An 18,561-nucleotide genomic window follows, 5' to 3' on the forward strand; every position below is an offset into this window, starting at 1 on the left:
TTAAACACATTTTCTCTGAAAGGTTGCTTGTAATATGCTACTGTTTCCAAAAGTTTTTTTAAAGATACCCAGTTTCCCTACCATTCATTTCCACCAAACATTTACCAATAAGATTATATGTTCATTTAACATATGTTATGCGTGATATTTACCTGTAAAGCCTCCCTTTGAAGTCCAAAAGGTTTAAAACTGCTACTGGATGACACAAGGAGGGATGGGGCTATGCTAATGAAATAACTTTTCCTGGTGTAACCAAATTTTATAACAAGTTCAAAGGCACATTGCAAATTATTAAAATAATTTATGGAAAGAGAAAACTTTGTATAAATTAACAACTTAATTTCTTCACTTTCATCTGTGTTTTTAAAGTTGGGAGTAGGGTCTTTTAAACCTCTTGAACACGTTTACCATCTTTCACAATAGTGGGGATTATAGTGTATTTTAGATTGATTCCATTGTAAAAAAAAAAGGAAAAAAATCTAAGATGTTAACTGGTTCATCCACCCAGTTCATAAGCAAAAGCATTTATCATTCTGCCACCCATAAATCACTTATTGATTTCTATTGTTTTTATGAAAGCACACGTTTCCATATTCATTTGTCTGAAATCAACCTTCTCTTTGAATTCTGTTGGTAAACATTAATTATCATCATCACAATAAAACTATTATTACTACATAATCATAATTATCAACATAATCTGCCACTAATCACAGTATAAGAAAATTTTGCAGTACAGATTTACAATGACACACCAGGTTCAGAAGTATTTCCCTTCTTTCTCAGGAACAGGGAAATATGCCACTAACTCAGAACAATGACGTCCAGGTTAGGTCTGCCTTAGGAAGAAAAGATAAAGCTTGCAGCTCCGTAGCTTACATCTTTCAAAACAAGTCAGCAATTGCAGACTCCTTATCTGTATTAGTACATGTTTCTTTTACCTAAATAGGAATACTATTTATAGGTTGTAGATGGAACTTACTGTTATACTGCAACGTACTGAGATCAGTACATATAATATAAAGATGTTGCTTGGTTAGGGGTGTGGCTAGAACAATTTTGGAACTCTTAGATGTTGAGTATGTAGCCTTCAGCATCCTGTCTTCAGATAGCTGACACATATTGTAAAAAAAATAAGCAGATCATTAACCACTTTACATCTGCTCACATTGCTGCTACTGCGGCAATGTGGCTCGTTATCGTCCAGCGACGTAGACCTACGTCGCTGGACTCCTCTCCTCGTGGGCGGCGCGCCGCCGGAGGCTCACTCCCGCTGTATTCAGTTACAGCGGGAGTCGGGCCAGGGGAGGGGCGGCGGTGATCACCGCCGCTCTTCCCCGATCGTCGGGGATCGAGTGTGGAGATCCGCCCACTTGTGTAAACAAAGCGGGCGGATCTCCTAAGTGACAGGCAGGGTCAGATTGCAGGGTTCAGCATAGCTGAACCTGCCATCTGTCCCTGTGTCACTCAGTCACCTCCCCCCACACACGTTAGTAAGCACCAGGCATACATTAACCCCTCCCTCTCCAATAAAAATTAACCCCTTCCCTGCCAGTGTCATTTTTACAGTAACAGTGCATATTTATAGCACTGATTACTGTAGTAATGTCACTGGTACACCCAAAAGTGTCAAAAATGTCAGTCAAGGGTCCGATCTATCCGCCGCATTCCCGCAAAAAAAATCGTAGATCGCCGCCATTACTAGTTAAATAAAAAACAATAAAAATGACAGAAATTTCCCGTAGTTAGTAGCTGCGATAACTTTTGCGCAAACCAATCAAAATACGCTTATTGTGATTTTTTTTTACCACAAATATGTAGCAGGAAACAAATTGGCAAAAAAAAAGTTAAAAAATTTTGATTTTTACATTTTTGGGGGGGGGGGGGGGAATTTCATATAAAAAATGTAAAATTGTTATTTTTTCAAAATTGCCGCTCTTTTTCTATATATAGCGCAAAAAGTAAAAATCGCACAGGTGATCAAATACCACCAAAAGAAAGCTCTATTTGTGGGGAAAAAAAGGACATAAATTAATTTGGGTAAAGTGTCGCACGACCGCGCAATTGTCTGTTAAAATAACGCAGTGCTGAATTGCAAAATATGGCCTGGTCAGGAAGGGAGTAAAATCTTCCGGTCTTAAAGCGGTTAAAAATACGCTCATTGAGAATTTTTTTGTCAAAGACATGTAGCTAAATACATTTTGGCCTAAATATATGACAAAAATTGAATATATTGGATATTTTTTAACTGTCAAAGTAGAAAAATATTGTTATTTTTTCAAAATTATCAATTTTTTTTATTAATATCGCAAAAAATGAAAAGCGCAGAGGTGATCAAATACCACCAAAAGAAAGCTCTGTTTGTAAGAAAAAAAGGACATAAATTTTGTTTGGGTACGGCATTGTATGACCGCGCAATTGTCAGTTAAAGTTGCACAGTGCCGAATCGCAAAAAGTGGCCTGGACGTAAGACAGCAAAATCCTCTGGTGGTAAAGTGGTTAAAGTGAAGCTAAATACAATATTCGACGTGATAGCCTTGTGCAACTTATCTTTGATTGATCCTTTTTATTGCATTTTTTCCTTTCTATGGTCCATAAAAGGTGCAACAAACCTATAGAAGCCTTACTTACTACTCAGTAAATGTTTCCAAGATTACTGCAATCTTCCCTTTTATGAGCAGTCTTTAGCCAAATATGGCAGAGAATAATACACTACATTTTTGTACATACACAATGCACAATATCTTATAGTTTCAAATATATATGGGAACTTATAAATATGTCTGTAATGGGGTTTTTTAATACATGCTTGTGATATTTACTGCACATCTGGTTGTAAAGTACAAATTATTATCTCTGTCTACTTTATGAAACTGACTGAAAAATGTGTTAAACTGCAACAGCCCTACTCTGTGCATTGGAGAATCCTTATGCAATAAAGGTGTACTATGTAAGAGGATTTCTATGTCTGGTGGCATTCACTACATGGACAGAATGTCAATATATGATAATAAGGAATGTTGACTCAAGAGTTTAAAACTGTGCAATGTAATGTATTTATTGCAAGCAATGACACAATGTAAAATACAATTTTGTTGTATTTGTTGAATAAAAAGTATGATTCGAAATTGTTTAATGTTTATGGGACCTAAAAAAATAATTTGTATGACCTTCATTGATATTTTTTATTAAAGGGATGTAATGACTTAATCACTCATCAATCGAGCAATTTTGATATAAATCTGCTGTATGTCCAGAGATTAACTTTTACAACTTTGAATGCAAAAATATACAGTATAATAACTTTAAATGCAGCAAGCAATTCTCTGCAATCTTGTTATTATTAAATTTTCCCATCCATGAAATCCATGGTTAAACTCACTATAATTTCCCCTGTGCTTTATTTTGACATATATTTTTTCATGAAGTATCGCCATATTGGAGAAATTAAAGTTAATTTTTAATATTTCATACCCAAGAAATCCAAGGGATTTACTATGAAACAATACTTATATGAACAACCAGTTGTTAGACCCCAAAGCACATAATTGTAAATCACAGCTAAAGATGCTACAAACCCTGAAAATTAGCAGCTATGTCAAATGAACCTAAAACATACAAAGGAGAACGTATTAAGCAAGTTATCAACAAATCATTCACTTCTCATTTAGCAAATTATTACAACATTTTTGGAAGTATTTTCATTGGAGAGTTAGCCTAGGTTCACACTACTGCAGTATTGGAAATCCATATTCAAATCACATTCCACATTTAAATCACACAATCCTCAATGGGTGTAATTGCAATCTTAACTACCCTCCAAATGCAAGGACTACTCCATGATCCTGTATAGGATCTTCACCATAGCTCATCCAGGCATAGACTGCCACCCCTGTCATTCTGTGAGTTGAACTGGTTATTGATTATACATATTTTTTACTCAATAAACTGTGCTACACCATTGGCTACAAGGTGCCTCTCTCCCCTTCCCTTTTTCTGAAGAATATTATAAGAAGAGAGAATATGTATGACAAGTGAGGATAGTGGACCACAAATCTAATTGTGCTTCACATCCCACGGTACGTTTTGGTATGTGACGGGCTGTTGAGTGATTTGGCCTGTATAGGTAGGGTGCTAAAAAAAAAAAATCTTTTGTACTTGTTAATATCGAACTCCAGTTTATTGTGGGTTGCTTTTTTATGGACTAGTAGAGAGCAATGTTACTTCGAACAGGCTTAGGAAAGTATTGTCCCCTATGTTTTCTAAATGTCCTCACCTTCTGAGATCAGAAAGCTGAAACCAAAACTGTTGGTTTACTGTACAGATATACCTTACCCAATCCCTGTTAGGTTATACTTTTTTCACTGTTTCCCTAGTCCTATTCCAAAAAAAGCCATTATTTTCATGCACTGCACTGATGTTGGCAAAAAAAGCCCAAAACAACTGTAAGTAGTTTGTAATAAATGGCTCTATAATAATAGGCTATATCTGTACAGTAAACATATGGCTCTGGATGAACTGGTGGCCTCAGGGACATTAAGGTATGACTTGAAAACCCCCATTGACTAAATGGGGAAATAGTCTCTTTTTATGGATCTTTGATGAAATTGAGACATGTAAGGCTTTGCTTTGTTCAGTGGAGGGCTTTTAGGTTTATTTTGGCCCAGTCTCAAAAAATGCTCAGCCAAAAAGAGAGACAGCAATTGGAGAGTGTTAATGATTAAACTGTTTTAGGGTTGGAGGCTAGTGGCCATATTACTTTTTAGGGGCCTTTCCTCTTCCTGAGTGTGACTGTCACCAGTTAGCTTTATTACAGTAGAAGCTGCCTACCACCATAACAGCAAGAAGAAATATGTTACTTTATTATGCTTCTAGACTACCAATCCAAAAAAATCTACTACCAAGCACATTTCAGGGAAGCACCTCCACACTGATCCTCTTTGTTTGGAACCACATTTGTGATCCCTAAATTTTTATCCCAGGACTGCTGACTGTGAGGGTTTTACAAGGATTTGTAAAAAATGTATTTTGACAGCATTCCACTTTTTACATGGCCAAATGTCATATTGCATATTGTAATCTCATACAAAATGAAACAATCCAAAAGTTCCCCAGCACACTCCCCAGCTAGTCATCACAAAATACTTAATTAAACTGTTTGAGCATTTAGGATAAAAAAAAAGTTATTGTTTTTTTTTTTTTTTTTAGTTAAGGACATTTGCAAATACATTGAAAGCTAGATAATTGATCTGACTGGCTGCTATCTCAAGGAATACATTTTTTTAAGCTCGTCAACTTGACAATAAAAATTAATTTTTTTTCTTACCTGTGTAGAGCAGCCTCCATAGGAGCCGCAGGTGGATATGGGTATCTCCCACCCTGAACAGCCAGGCACATGCATTTCTTAATCACTCATGAGACAAGAAGCAGTCCTTGCAGCTTTGTTTGTTTTTTTTTTATTTTTATTTAGGAGAATTATTTAGAAGAATTAAACTTTGATGGGGAAAGGTTGTTATGGGATGCCCACTTGATCAGTAGAAACTCTTCAGGGACACAAACTATATACAGTACATTCAGTATATACACACTCCTCTTCTTCTACCCCCAGCACAGACTTGCTTGCAGAACTACAACTCCCAGGACCAGCTAGCACTGATTGTTTGATCCAACACACACTCAGTTAAATCCAGGTGAATGCCCTTTGCAGGCAGGGGCAGCGGGCCCCTTTTGGTGTAGCAAAAATAGAGGTATTTGGTACTTGCTGTCCTTTCATGTGGCTACTGCTCACGGTACCACCTCTACTGCCTGGCTGCAGCTGCCCCTTTCACTAGCCATCCTGGCTACTTCTCTACAGTCCTCCCAGACTGACTCTGCATCCATCCAAGACTGCACCCAGTCCCTTCAGGAATGCCTTTGAGGCTTCTGACTGCAACACTCACCAGCCCACATGGCTGTCTTTCTTCTGGAAATTTGCCTGGTAGTGTCCTCCTGATATCCTCTCCTTGCTCCCATGCCTCCTGGTCAGGATCCCTCTGTATGTCCTGAAGAGGGGGTCCCTTCCTCCCCCTGAGCCTAGGCCTGAGTTTAACCCCCCCCCCAGACTAGGGGGGTACTCTCAAGACCCCTCGACAGCCTAAAACTCCATCTTCCACCCGAACTTACACTGCCCCCTGCTACCCATTCTGTTGGGGATTGGTCAGGGCTGTCACGGAACCATGAACCAGACGTACAACAACAGATAAGTGAAAATAAGAAGGCTTTATTGAAAATCAAGCTGTAAAGCAAAAGTCCAAACGGAAGGCGAAACCGAGGCAGAGTCCTTGCGAAGCCAGAGGTCAGGAACCAGGAGGGTAGTCAGACGAAGCCGGGATCAGGAACCAGCAGGGTAGTCAGACGAAGCCAGGATCAGGAACCAGCAGGGTAGTCAGACGAAGCCAGGATCAGGAGCCAGCAGGGTAGTCAGACGAAGCCAGGATCAGGAACCAGCAGGGTAGTCAGACGAAGCCAGGATCAGGGACCAGAAGCAGCAGCAGTCTTAGAAGCATGTGAACACAGGAGGACCAAGCAAGGAACTGAAGCCACAGACCTCCTATATATATGAGCTAGGCATCCAGCTCCTCCCAGTGGGAAGGAGGAGCCGCAGGGTGGGAGGCTACAAGAAACCCAGAAACCAAGATGGCCGCCAGCACATGTCAAACGAAGGAGAACAGCAAGAAGGTAAGACCATGACAGTACCTCCCCCTCAAGGGCCCCTCCTCCGCGGAGTAAAGAACGGTTTCTGAGGGAAGCGTGCGTGGAAGGCTCGGAGCAAGGCAGGAGCATGGACATCTGCGGAGGGAACCCAGGAACGCTCCTCTGGACCATAACCACGCCAATGAACCAAAAACTGCACCCGACCGCGGACCAGGCGTGAGTCCAGGATATTGCTCACCTCATACTCCTCACGATTGCCCACTTGGACCGGACGGGGCCGAGGAACCGAGGAAGTGAAACGATTACACACCAGTGGCTTCAACAGGGAGACATGAAACACGTTGGAGATCCGCATGCCAGGAGGAAGCGCAAGGGCATAGGCTACCGGGTTTACCCTGCGAAGCACTCGGAAGGGACCAACAAAGCGAGGCGCCAGCTTGGGAGTGGGCACTCGAAGGTTGAGGTTGCGGGTGGACAACCATACACGGTCTCCGGCCTGGTAGGAAGGAGCAGGCGCTCGTCTGCGATCAGCCTGGAGTCTCTGGCCCTGCGCAGAAACCTCAAGGGACCTCTGGATCTGTACCCAAGAAGCACGTAGGACGGAAAGGTGATCCTCCACAGCCGGAATATCCTGGGGAGAGAATACCTCCGGTAACACGGCAGGTTGGAACCCATAATTGGCCATGAAGGGAGACGTCCCAGAGGAAGAGTTCACCGCCGTGTTCCTGGCAAACTCAGCCCAAGGCAGGAGGTCAACCCAATTGTCTTGGTGATCGGAGACATAGCAACGAAGGAATTGTTCCAAGGCCTGATTGGATCGTTCTGCGGCCCCATTGGACTGAGGGTGGTAGGTCGAGGAGAAGGAGAGATGAATCCCCAACTGGGAGCAAAAAGCGCGCCAGAACCTGGACACAAACTGACTCCCCCGATCCGACACAATCTCCTTGGGCAAACCGTGCAACCGGAAGACCTCCCTGGCAAAAATCGTGGCCAACTCCTGTGCAGAGGGTAACTTCTTGAGAGGAACACAGTGGCACATTTTGGAAAATCGATCCACAATCATGAGAATGACCGTATGGCCTCGGGATGCAGGGAGGTCCACAATGAAATCCATCCCCAGGTGTGACCATGGGCGCTCCCCGGAGGCTATGGGTTGCAGAAGGCCCAACGGAAGGTGCCGAGGGGACTTACTCTGGGCACAAACGGAGCATGCCGCTACATATGCGGCGATGTCGGAACGTAGGGAAGGCCACCAGAACAGACGTGAAACAGCCCAGGACAGCTGATTCTTTCCAGGATTGGAGTTTTGGTAGGTTCGCAACAACCGAGTGCGCAACTCCTCAGGCACAAAACATCTGCCGTTGGGTCTCTCAGAGGGAGCACCAGATTGAGCCGCCAAAATCTGCTCACCCAAGGGAGAGGTCAGGCTGGTGCGAATGGCGGCCAGGATCTGATTCGGAGGTATGACCGAAGTCGGAATCGACTCCTCCCTGGACAGGTCGGAGTACTGCCGTGATAAGGCATCCGCCCTGATGTTCTTGGAACCGGGTAGGTAGGAGACCACGTAATTAAAACGTGACAAGAACAAAGCCCATCTGGCCTGACGTGGTGTCAATCTCTTGGCCTCAGAAAGGTAGGTCAGATTCTTGTGGTCCGTCAGGATGAGGACCGGAACCACCGAACCCTCGAGCAAGTGCCTCCATTCTTTAAGGGCCTGCACGATGGCCAATAACTCCCTGTCACCAATCTGATAGTTGCACTCCGCGGAAGACAGTTTCCGGGAGTAAAACCCACAAGGAAGCAGAGGACCCTCTGGTGTTCTACGCTGAGACAGAAGGGCGCCTACTCCCGTCTCAGACGCGTCCACCTCGAGGACAAAGGGCAACCCAGGGTTGGGATGCGACAGAATCGGAGCCGACACAAAGGCGGACTTTAGAGCCTCAAAAGCTCGGATGGCCTCGAGCGGCCAGACCTGTGAATTACTGCCCTTCCTGGTCAGATCCGTGAGGGGCTTGGCTAGCATGGAAAAGTCCCTGATGAACTTCCGATAATAATTGGCGAAGCCCAAAAAGCGCTGCAGGGAGCGAAGACCACTGGGCTGGGGCCACTGTAAGACAGCCGAAACCTTCTCAGGATCCATGGAGAACCCCTCAGCGGAAATGATGTAACCTAAGAAGGTTACCTGGGATCGGTGAAATTCGCATTTCTCAAGCTTACCGAACAGCTTGTTCTCTCGTAACCGTTGCAACACTCGTCTGACATCCAGAATGTGGGTCTCCATGGATTCAGAATATACCAAGATGTCATCCAAATAGACCACCACACACTGCTGCAACAGGTCACGGAAAATCTCGTTAATGAATTCCTGAAAGACTGCGGGCGCATTGCACAACCCAAAGGGCATAACCAAGGATTCATAATGACCGGTCCTGGTGTTAAACGCGGTCTTCCACTCATCGCCCGCCTTGATCCTTACGAGGTTATATGCCGCCCTCGGGTCGAGTTTGGTAAAGACCGTGGCCCCTTTAAGGCGATCAAACAGCTCGGAAATCAAGGGTATCGGGTAAGCTTTCTTGATCGTGATGCGATTGAGACCCCTGTAATCGATGCAAGGCCTCAACTCACCGCCCTTCTTTTTCACAAAGAAAAATCCAGCCCCTGCCGGGGACGAGGATTTGCGAATGTGTCCGCGTGAAAGCACCTCCTTCACGTACTCCTCCATGGCCTCATTCTCCGCTACCGACAGTGGATAGACCTTGCCACGAGGAGGAACGGCACCAGGTTGTAACTCGATGGCACAATGGTATGGGCGGTGCGGAGGTAGGGCAACCGCGCGCACCTTATCGAATACATCCCGGTACTCCTCGTATTCAGGAGGCAACAGACAGTCCGAGGAAGTACACAGCAACTTGACAGGCCCATGGATGCAACTAGCCCCACACTGCGGTGACCACGAGAGGATCTCGGCCGATCTCCAATCGAAAGTCGGATTATGCTTCTGGAGCCAGGGGTACCCCAAGACCACCGAGTAGTGTGGAGACGAAATAACCTGGAAGCAGACCGACTCTCTGTGAACGGCACCAATGGCTATCCTCACTGGAAGGGTCTCATGAGTCATGTGTGGCGGCAGAAGGGGTCTGCCGTCTATCGCCTCAAGAGCCAGTGGAGAACCTCGGGCCTGCAGAGGAATGGAATTGGCGGCAGCGAACACACTATCAATGAACAAACCACCAGCACCAGAGTCCACCAACGCCTGGGTCGTCACTGAGCCCCCGACCCAGGAGAGGACAACAGTGATCAATGGTTTGTCAACACGGGAAACCGGGGACGAGGAGACTCCACCCAAGATCTGCCCCCGACAGGATCTCAGGTGCGAGCGTTTCCCGGACGGTTCGGACATGCCAACCGAAAATGCCCACCGAGACCACAGTACATGCATCCACCCTCGCGTTTTCGGAGTACCCTCTCCCCCTCGGACAGGCGAGCAAAGCCCAGCTGCATGGGTACACCCCCAGCCAAGTCATCCCCAGGAGGCGTGGGAGGAGAGGGAGGCACGGGTGGGACAGCAAAGGTAGGCGCCAATCTGTTAGGAGGTCTCCGCAAACTCTCCTTAAAGGAAGGTCTCTCCCTGAGTCTGGTGTCAATCAAAATCAAGAAAGAAATAAGAGACTCGAGCTCCACTGGTAGGTCCTTAGCTGCAACCTCATCCTTCAAGGCATCCGAGAGACCATGAGAGAAAGCAGCGACCAGAGCCTCATTATTCCAGCCCACCTCTGCTGCCAGGGTACGAAACTCAATGGCGTATTCAGCTACGGATCGTGAACCCTGTCTGATGGACATAAGGAGCTTCGCAGCAGAGGCAGCACGAGCCGGCACATCGAATACCCTCCGAAGAGAAGCAACAAAACCGGAAAACTCGGCAACCACCGGATTGTTGTTCTCCCATAAAGGGCTGGCCCAGGCCAAGGCCTTGTCCGAAAGCAGCGAAATTAAGAAGCCCACCTTTGATCTCTCAGTAGGAAAGGCATGTGGCAGCAACTCGAAATAAATGCCCACCTGGTTAAGGAAACCTTGGCACTGAGTTGGCTCTCCCCCAAAGCGCTGTGGAAGGGGGGCAGAACCGGTCATACCCCGAAACACCGCAGGCGCAACAAGAGTTGTCGAGGTAGACTCTGGCGCAACAACCGGAGCGGCAGTAGGAGCGGGCCCAGGAGCGACAACCGACCCATCGGCAACGGGAGCGAAATGAGCCGTGCGTTCCAGCAGGGTTTGCAACGCCACGGCGAACCGACCCAACAGGTGATCCTGCTGATCAAGTCTGGCAACCAGCGTGGGTAGCGAGGATGGCCCTGTACCGTCAGAATTCATGGCTTGGTCCTAATGACACGGAACCATGAACCAGACGTACAACAACAGATAAGTGAAAATAAGAAGGCTTTATTGAAAATCAAGCTGTAAAGCAAAAGTCCAAACGGAAGGCGAAACCGAGGCAGAGTCCTTGCGAAGCCAGAGGTCAGGAACCAGGAGGGTAGTCAGACGAAGCCGGGATCAGGAACCAGCAGGGTAGTCAGACGAAGCCAGGATCAGGAACCAGCAGGGTAGTCAGACGAAGCCAGGATCAGGAGCCAGCAGGGTAGTCAGACGAAGCCAGGATCAGGAACCAGCAGGGTAGTCAGACGAAGCCAGGATCAGGGACCAGAAGCAGCAGCAGTCTTAGAAGCATGTGAACACAGGAGGACCAAGCAAGGAACTGAAGCCACAGACCTCCTATATATATGAGCTAGGCATCCAGCTCCTCCCAGTGGGAAGGAGGAGCCGCAGGGTGGGAGGCTACAAGAAACCCAGAAACCAAGATGGCCGCCAGCACATGTCAAACGAAGGAGAACAGCAAGAAGGTAAGACCATGACAAGGGCCCTCAGAATACTCCAGCTAGCTCCTCCTAGACTTCTCCGAACTGCTTCTGGAACCTTCTCAAAGTTTCCAGCAAGCAGGGAGGAATTACCAGAGAAGCTGCTGCCGAGTCATCCAGCCTGCCTGAGTCACTCACCCGACCCAGAAAAAAACACATAGACTTGACTGGCAGCCAAGCCTGAAAAATGACCTACACTAACACAAAAAAATCTTACTCTAGCACGCTAGCATTGCTAAGGGGTGCTACACTTGTAAAATCTGTTTCTTGGAGTAATTCATGGTACACAGAGCAGGCTTGTTAAACATGACTACCTGGGTTATGCGCCATCTGCAGGTGACTGGACACTAGCAAACAAAGACAGGAAGTCCTCCACCATAAAACCACCCCTCCCCAGGAGGGATTTGGTTTTTGTATCAAGTGATATGTGGTGGAGGGACCACTGTGTCCTTTGAAGTACTTGAAGAAATGTATTTTACAGGTAAGAACAAAAATCCAGTTTTCTTTTTCGTACATCACGGGACACAGACTAGGTTTATTAAACATGACTGCCTGGGATGTCCCAAAGCACTGATCACAAAAGGAGGGAGATACAGGCACCACCTCAAGGCCCAAAGATGCATAATGGCCCTCAAGACACTACGACCAAATGCAGCATCATCAGCTGCAGTTACATCAACCTTGTAAAAACGTGCATACCTGTTCCACGGCATCATCACAAAAGCATATGGATCTGAATACAAACATCCACAGCTTTTTGCTGAATCTGGAAGCTAGCAGATCCACATCTGCCATTCCCCATTGTTGACAAAGTGCCCTGAAGAAACCATTCCCTTGGAAACAACATCCGATGGCTGATAAGATCTACTCGCCAATTTTCCACTGTGCAGCAGACATGAATATCTGTCCAGAATACAGTACAAAGAGATCCCCCCTCTTCCTGGGCTGCTCAACTCCTGGTGCCCCCTTGGTGATTTACATACACCACTGCCGTAGAATTGTCTAGCTGGACTCTCATTGGGAGGCTTTAAACTTGGTTTGAACAATGCTAAAGTACAAGGTCAATTGCCCAAAGCTCCAAAATTATGATGGGCAACATACTTTCCTGTGGAGACTAAGTCCCCTGCGCTAAAAGGTGACCCATCACACCTCCCCATCCTGACAGACTGGCATCTGTCGTCACCACTTTCCATGAGAGGGAAAGAAACAATCTTTCTGCTTCCATTATCAGTGGTGACACCCACCAATCAATCCAGTGTTCACAGAACACTGTGACTCAGATGCATCCGAGAAAAACCTTTGCCTGAACCGTATCCCAGATCAAGCTTAAATATTCCAGTCTCTGATCCCCCTGGATTCTCAAGAGACCCAGAACGGGAGCCAGAACTTGTTGGGCAGTGGCCACACCAAACGGTAAGGCTACAAACTGATGAGGCTGTTCTTCTATGGAAAACCAGAGAAACCTCTGATGAGGAGGAAAATTGGGGCTTGTACACAGACATTCTTTATGTCGTTGGATGCCAGAAAATCCCCCAGCTGTAGAGCCGCTGCCACTATTCACACCAATTCCATCCGAAAACTCCTTACCTGAAGAAACTTGTTTAGATTTTTCAGGTCTAGGATTGGTTGCACATTGTCATCCAGTTTGGGCACTGTAAAGAGATATAAATGAAATCCCCAAAAACTTTCGGTCTCTTGAACCTGCCTGATCACCCCCTGCAAAAGAAGACGATGCAGTGCCCAAAAAAGTAAAGATCTCTTCTGCAGATTTGCAGAAACATTTGAATGCATAAAGCATGAAGGAGGAAATTATCGGAATTCCAATTAGTAGCCCCAAAAGACTGCCTCACAAACCTATTCCGTTCTTACCTCCTCCCTCCATGCTCCAGAAACTGCCCCCCCTTCCCAATGAGCAAGGGCACCCCTTTATAGCAAGCAGGCTTAGAATCTGACCTCCATAGTTTAGGAGCCCAAATTTTCTTGGACCTGTGGCTTCCCCCTAGAGAACAAACCTGACATTGACAAATACCCTGTGCAGAGAAGAAGGATTCTGATGAGCATCAGATGCCCTACAAGCTGGACCCTTTTTCCTGAGGGGAAGAAGGAAACATTTTACACCCAGGATCTTCTGATTATAAGGGATGGACTGCACCTAAATGGGGAGGGTACAGGTCTGATAGGGGAGCAGATGGCCAAAAAGTTAGTGGGGGGAGGGGGGGGATCAAAGGAAGCAAAACCAGCAGTGAGCAAAGGTCAGAGGGTGCTACTGGGGGCATTAGTGGGGTGGCGACTAGAATACCTAAATCCAAGGTGAGTACGTTGGCAGAATCAAATTACAGCCTCAGAACAACTAGAGAAATTGATAATTGATAATATGCACAAAATTAAGAGGCATGTGCACAAATGCTATAAACCTAGCTAATAAAATGGAAGAACTGGAACTGCTGATACACAAGGAGGATATCAACTTCGTGGGAATATCAGAAACTTGGTTTGACAGCTCACATGACTGACTGGCAACTGTTCAGGGGTATTCCTTGTGTAGCACTGTCCCTGTAAGGCTTGCTGTGTGATGACTTGTTGGGCCTCCTCTGATTACCTGCAGACAGTCACTTAGAGACAGTTCACACATTCATCCTTACTCCCAATGGCTCATTTTTTAACCGCTTTCTGACCTCCACACGACTATTTACTGCGGCGGTCAGCCCCTCACAGGCAAAGCGACGTAGGTCTACGTCGCTAGCCTGTGAGGCTCTAGGGAGCGAGTGCGCGCCGCCAGAGGTGCGCTCCCGCTCGGTCATGGACCCCCCCATGCGTGTGCCCGGCGGACCCGATGTCCTCCGGGCACTCGCGATCTTCCGTTACACCAGAAGAAAGGCAGGCGGCTAATGTGTAAGAATGGAGATCACATGGTTCTACTATGTAGGACCGTTGATCACATGTAGCCACAGCCAATCACAAATAGAAACACGCCCCTAGGGACACACTTAACCCCTCCCTTTCCAATAAAGTTAACTCCTTCACTGCCAGTGTCATTTTTACAGTAACAGTGCATATGTATAGCACTGATTACTGCAGTAATGTCACTGGTAACCCCAAAAGTGTAAAAAATTTCAGTCAATGGTCCGATCTGTCCGCCGCAATGTCGCAGTCCCGCAAAAAAATAGCAGATCGCCGCCATTACTCGTTAAAAAAAAACAACAAAAATGACAAAAATCTTTCCCTTAGTTAGTAAATGCAATAACTTTTGCGCAAACCAATGAAAATACGCTTTTTGCAATTTTTTTTACCAAACATAGGTAGCATAAAACAAATTGGCCTAAAATGTTAAAAAATTTTGATTTTTACATTTTTTTGGGGGAATTTCATATAAAAAATGTGAAAAATATTGTTATTTTTGCAAAATTTACGCTCTTTTTTTGTTTATAGCGCATGATTAAAAAATGGCACAGGTGATCAAATACTACCAAAAGAAAGCTCTGTTTGTGGGAAAAAAAGGACGTCAAATTCGTTTAGGTACAGCGTCGCACGGCCGCGCAATTGTCCGTTAAAGTCACGCAGTGCCGAATCGCAAAATAGACCCTGGTCAGGAAGGGGGTAAAATCTTCCGGGGCTTAAGTGGTTAATAAACAGTCCAGGGGTTTTGGTTTTTGGTATTTATTGTGGAACTTGGAGGGGAGAAGGGAATAGTGGGAGACTCCAACTTGAACTATTTACAGTTGATAAGTACAACTCTCACTTGGCCTCAGCAGAAAACTTGTGGAAGCAGTCATATTTTTTAACCACTTCAGCTCTGGAAGATTTACCCCCCTTCATGACCAGGCCATTTTTTGCAATACGGCACTGCTCTAATTTAACTGACAATTGTGCAGTTGTGCAACACTGTATCCAAACAATATTTATGTCCTTTTTTCCCCACAAATAGAGCTTTCTGCTTTAAAACATATCCAATAAATAATGTCAAAAATCTAATTTCTTCATCAACTTAGGCCAATATGTATTCTGCTACATATTTTTGGTTAAAAAAAAAAATACCAATAAGCACATATTGACTGGTTTGTGCAAAAGTTATAGCATCTAGGAACTATGGGATATATTTATGGAATTTTTATTTTATTTATTTTTGCTAGTAATGGCAACCATAAGCGAAATATAGTGGGACTGCAACATTGCAGCAGATAAATGGGACACTGACACTTTTGACACTTTTTTGGGAGCCAGGGACACTAATACAGTGATCAGTGCCTTTAAATATGCGCTGTCACTGTACTAATGACATTCACTGGGAAGGGTTTAACATCAGGGGCGATCAAAGGGTTAACTATGTTCCTAGCAAGTGTTTTTCTACAGTGTGGGAAGTGCTTTTACTAGGGGAAGGAATGGATCTATGTCACTGCTTTGCAGGAACACAGGATCCATGCCTCCAGTACTGACAGGACGGCAATCTGCCTTGATTCCATAGGCAGACTGCTTTTCTGCCTGTATAACAAATGATCAGCTGGAGCTGGCGGACATCAGTTCCACGGTACCCATTGATCAGCATTTGCACCCGTTACCCGGAAGTGCAGGATCATGTATATATACGGAAACTTGCATGCAGCCGCTGTCCTGTAGCAGTAAAACTGCTATAGGGCAGTCAACAAGTGGTTAAATAAACATATGCACACACCCGCACAGGTTGAAATGGATGGACTGGTGTGTCTTTATTCAACCCTACCAACTATGTAACTATGTAACTAAATGTAACTATTTAACTATAAGAATCTAACTAAGCGTTCTCTATGGAACAGAAAGCATGTCAATAAGTTCCTTAAGGGCAACTCAGCAGACCAGATTTTGAGCCAAAGAACTCTGCACATGTGACTTGCTAATAACCCCAGGTGTAAGACCTGCTAGATAGAGCCTTTCAAGGCATTAACCGAAAAAACGAAGGGCTTAAGGCAAATCCTCTGCTGAGCCCTCTTCAGCCCTTTTTGAGTACTTCTTAACCAGGTGCTTTACAAGGCCGTTAAGTCTCTGACAGACCCCAATGGATGCCACCGCCGGCTGCACAGAAGCCCCTGCCAGAGCAAAAGATGCCTTCAGTAAGGTCTCTAGTTTTTATCTACTGTATCTTTGAAGACCTGAGCATTTTCTTCTAGAACTTTAAGTTAAGTTCCTGTTAAGACAAGATACTGCAGCATCCACAGTGGGCATACCCCATCTCTTAGCAAACTTGTCCTCCATTAGTTGCTCAACTCTTTTGGAAGGAGCAAACATCCTTTCAGGATGGGTCCATTCTGAAAAAATCTACCTCATATAAGTGTAGGTGTAGTTTGAGAGAAGTTTGGGCCCCCTGAGGGGGTCATTAGGAACCCAGCGACAGACACTTTGGAGCTGCAGACTCTGCAAAAGGTAACTCTAAATCAGAATGAACCATCTCTGCTAAAGACTCTACATGGGGCCTCTGAGACACTCTGACCCTGGATTTCCAAGGGCTCTGAATACTCCAAAGCAAAGTTCACCTAACCCTCTTCAGGCTCTACTTCCTCTGCTTCTTGGAGATTTGAACACTTCTTCAAGTTTATTCTCTAAACCTGCTAATGCAAAGGCTAAGTCCTCCTTAGTCACATATAATGTCCATTCAGTAATTACTAGACCAGACAAACCCAGGCTCTGAACCACCCACCATACCTGGCTCCTCAGGGGAAACTGTGACGATGGGACTCCATCCAGCATCTTCAAGACCTAACGGCGGTGGCCACATGCCCCTCCCAGCTGTGCTCCCCCTCCTCACTTTCCATTAGACATAGTAGCTTGCTGAGTTAAATTTAGAACCTGTGCCTCCCAAAGCAGTCTCACATCAGCAGGGAGGACACTTGAACCCAAGTGAAAGGTATCCTAGAGATACCACCCCAGACTACACTGTACCAGCCCTGGGCTGAAAATACACACACTCCCCTGTTAGCACTCCAGCTTGGCCTACCTGAGTCCTTTCCTGCCACATCCCCCAGACAAAAGCAGTGAGGACTCCTCCCTGTCTGGTCCGCTACAAGCATGTGTTCCAGCACATTTTAGTACACCCATGCACTCTCTCGATTGCACACTAACTGGCCAAAAATTACATTTAAGAGAATGCCTGCCCTTGTCCTAGATCAAGACACCAAAAATCCGGATTCAGAGGCTATGAACGACTTTAGGAAACTGCAGGAAACTCTAGCCCATCAACAAGTTTCAGGTGGCTTAATGGAACAGCCCCATAGCCCAACTCGTACCAGCGCCCTCTGGAGAAAAATACAGACAGGCGACCTAACAGGAGTGAGCTTTCTGAATACCAAGGCAAATAGGAAATTACTATTTCCACCGGATTACAAAAACCCAGACTGTACATAATTCCCACTAGAGCACAAGGCTATATTTGATTGCAATATTATTGCATTACATAGTTACATAGTTAGTGAGGTCGAAAAAAGCTACCAGTCCATCCAGTTCATCCTATGATGTGTGTGTATGTGTGTTTTTTCTGTTTACTGTACATTGTATACCCCTGTATGTTGTGGTCTTTAGGGTGCCCATCTATTAGTTCTTTTAAACCTTCGATGCTCCCTGCTGATATCACTGCTTGTGGAAGAGAATTCCACATCCTTACCACTCTGACAGTAAAGAACCCTTTACGCAGTTTAAGGTTAAACCGCTTTTCTTCTAGTTTTAGTGGGTGGCCCCATGTCTTATTGAATTCCATTTCTCTGAAAAGTTTGTTCCCTATGATAAGGTCACCACCAGTACGGTATTTGTACATTGATATCATGTCCCCTCTCAAGAGTCTCTTCTCCAGAGAGAATAAGTTCAATGCTTGTAGTTTTTCCTCATAGCTGATGTCCTCCATTCCCTAATTATCTTTGTTGCCCTTCTCTGGACTCTCTCTAGTTCCATAGTTTCAGCACATCCTTTTTGAGCACCGGTGCCCAGAACTGGACGA

This window comes from Pelophylax lessonae (assembly GCF_965119305.1).
Source record: "Pelophylax lessonae genome assembly, chromosome: 1".
Classification (NCBI taxonomy): Eukaryota; Metazoa; Chordata; class Amphibia; order Anura; family Ranidae; genus Pelophylax; species Pelophylax lessonae.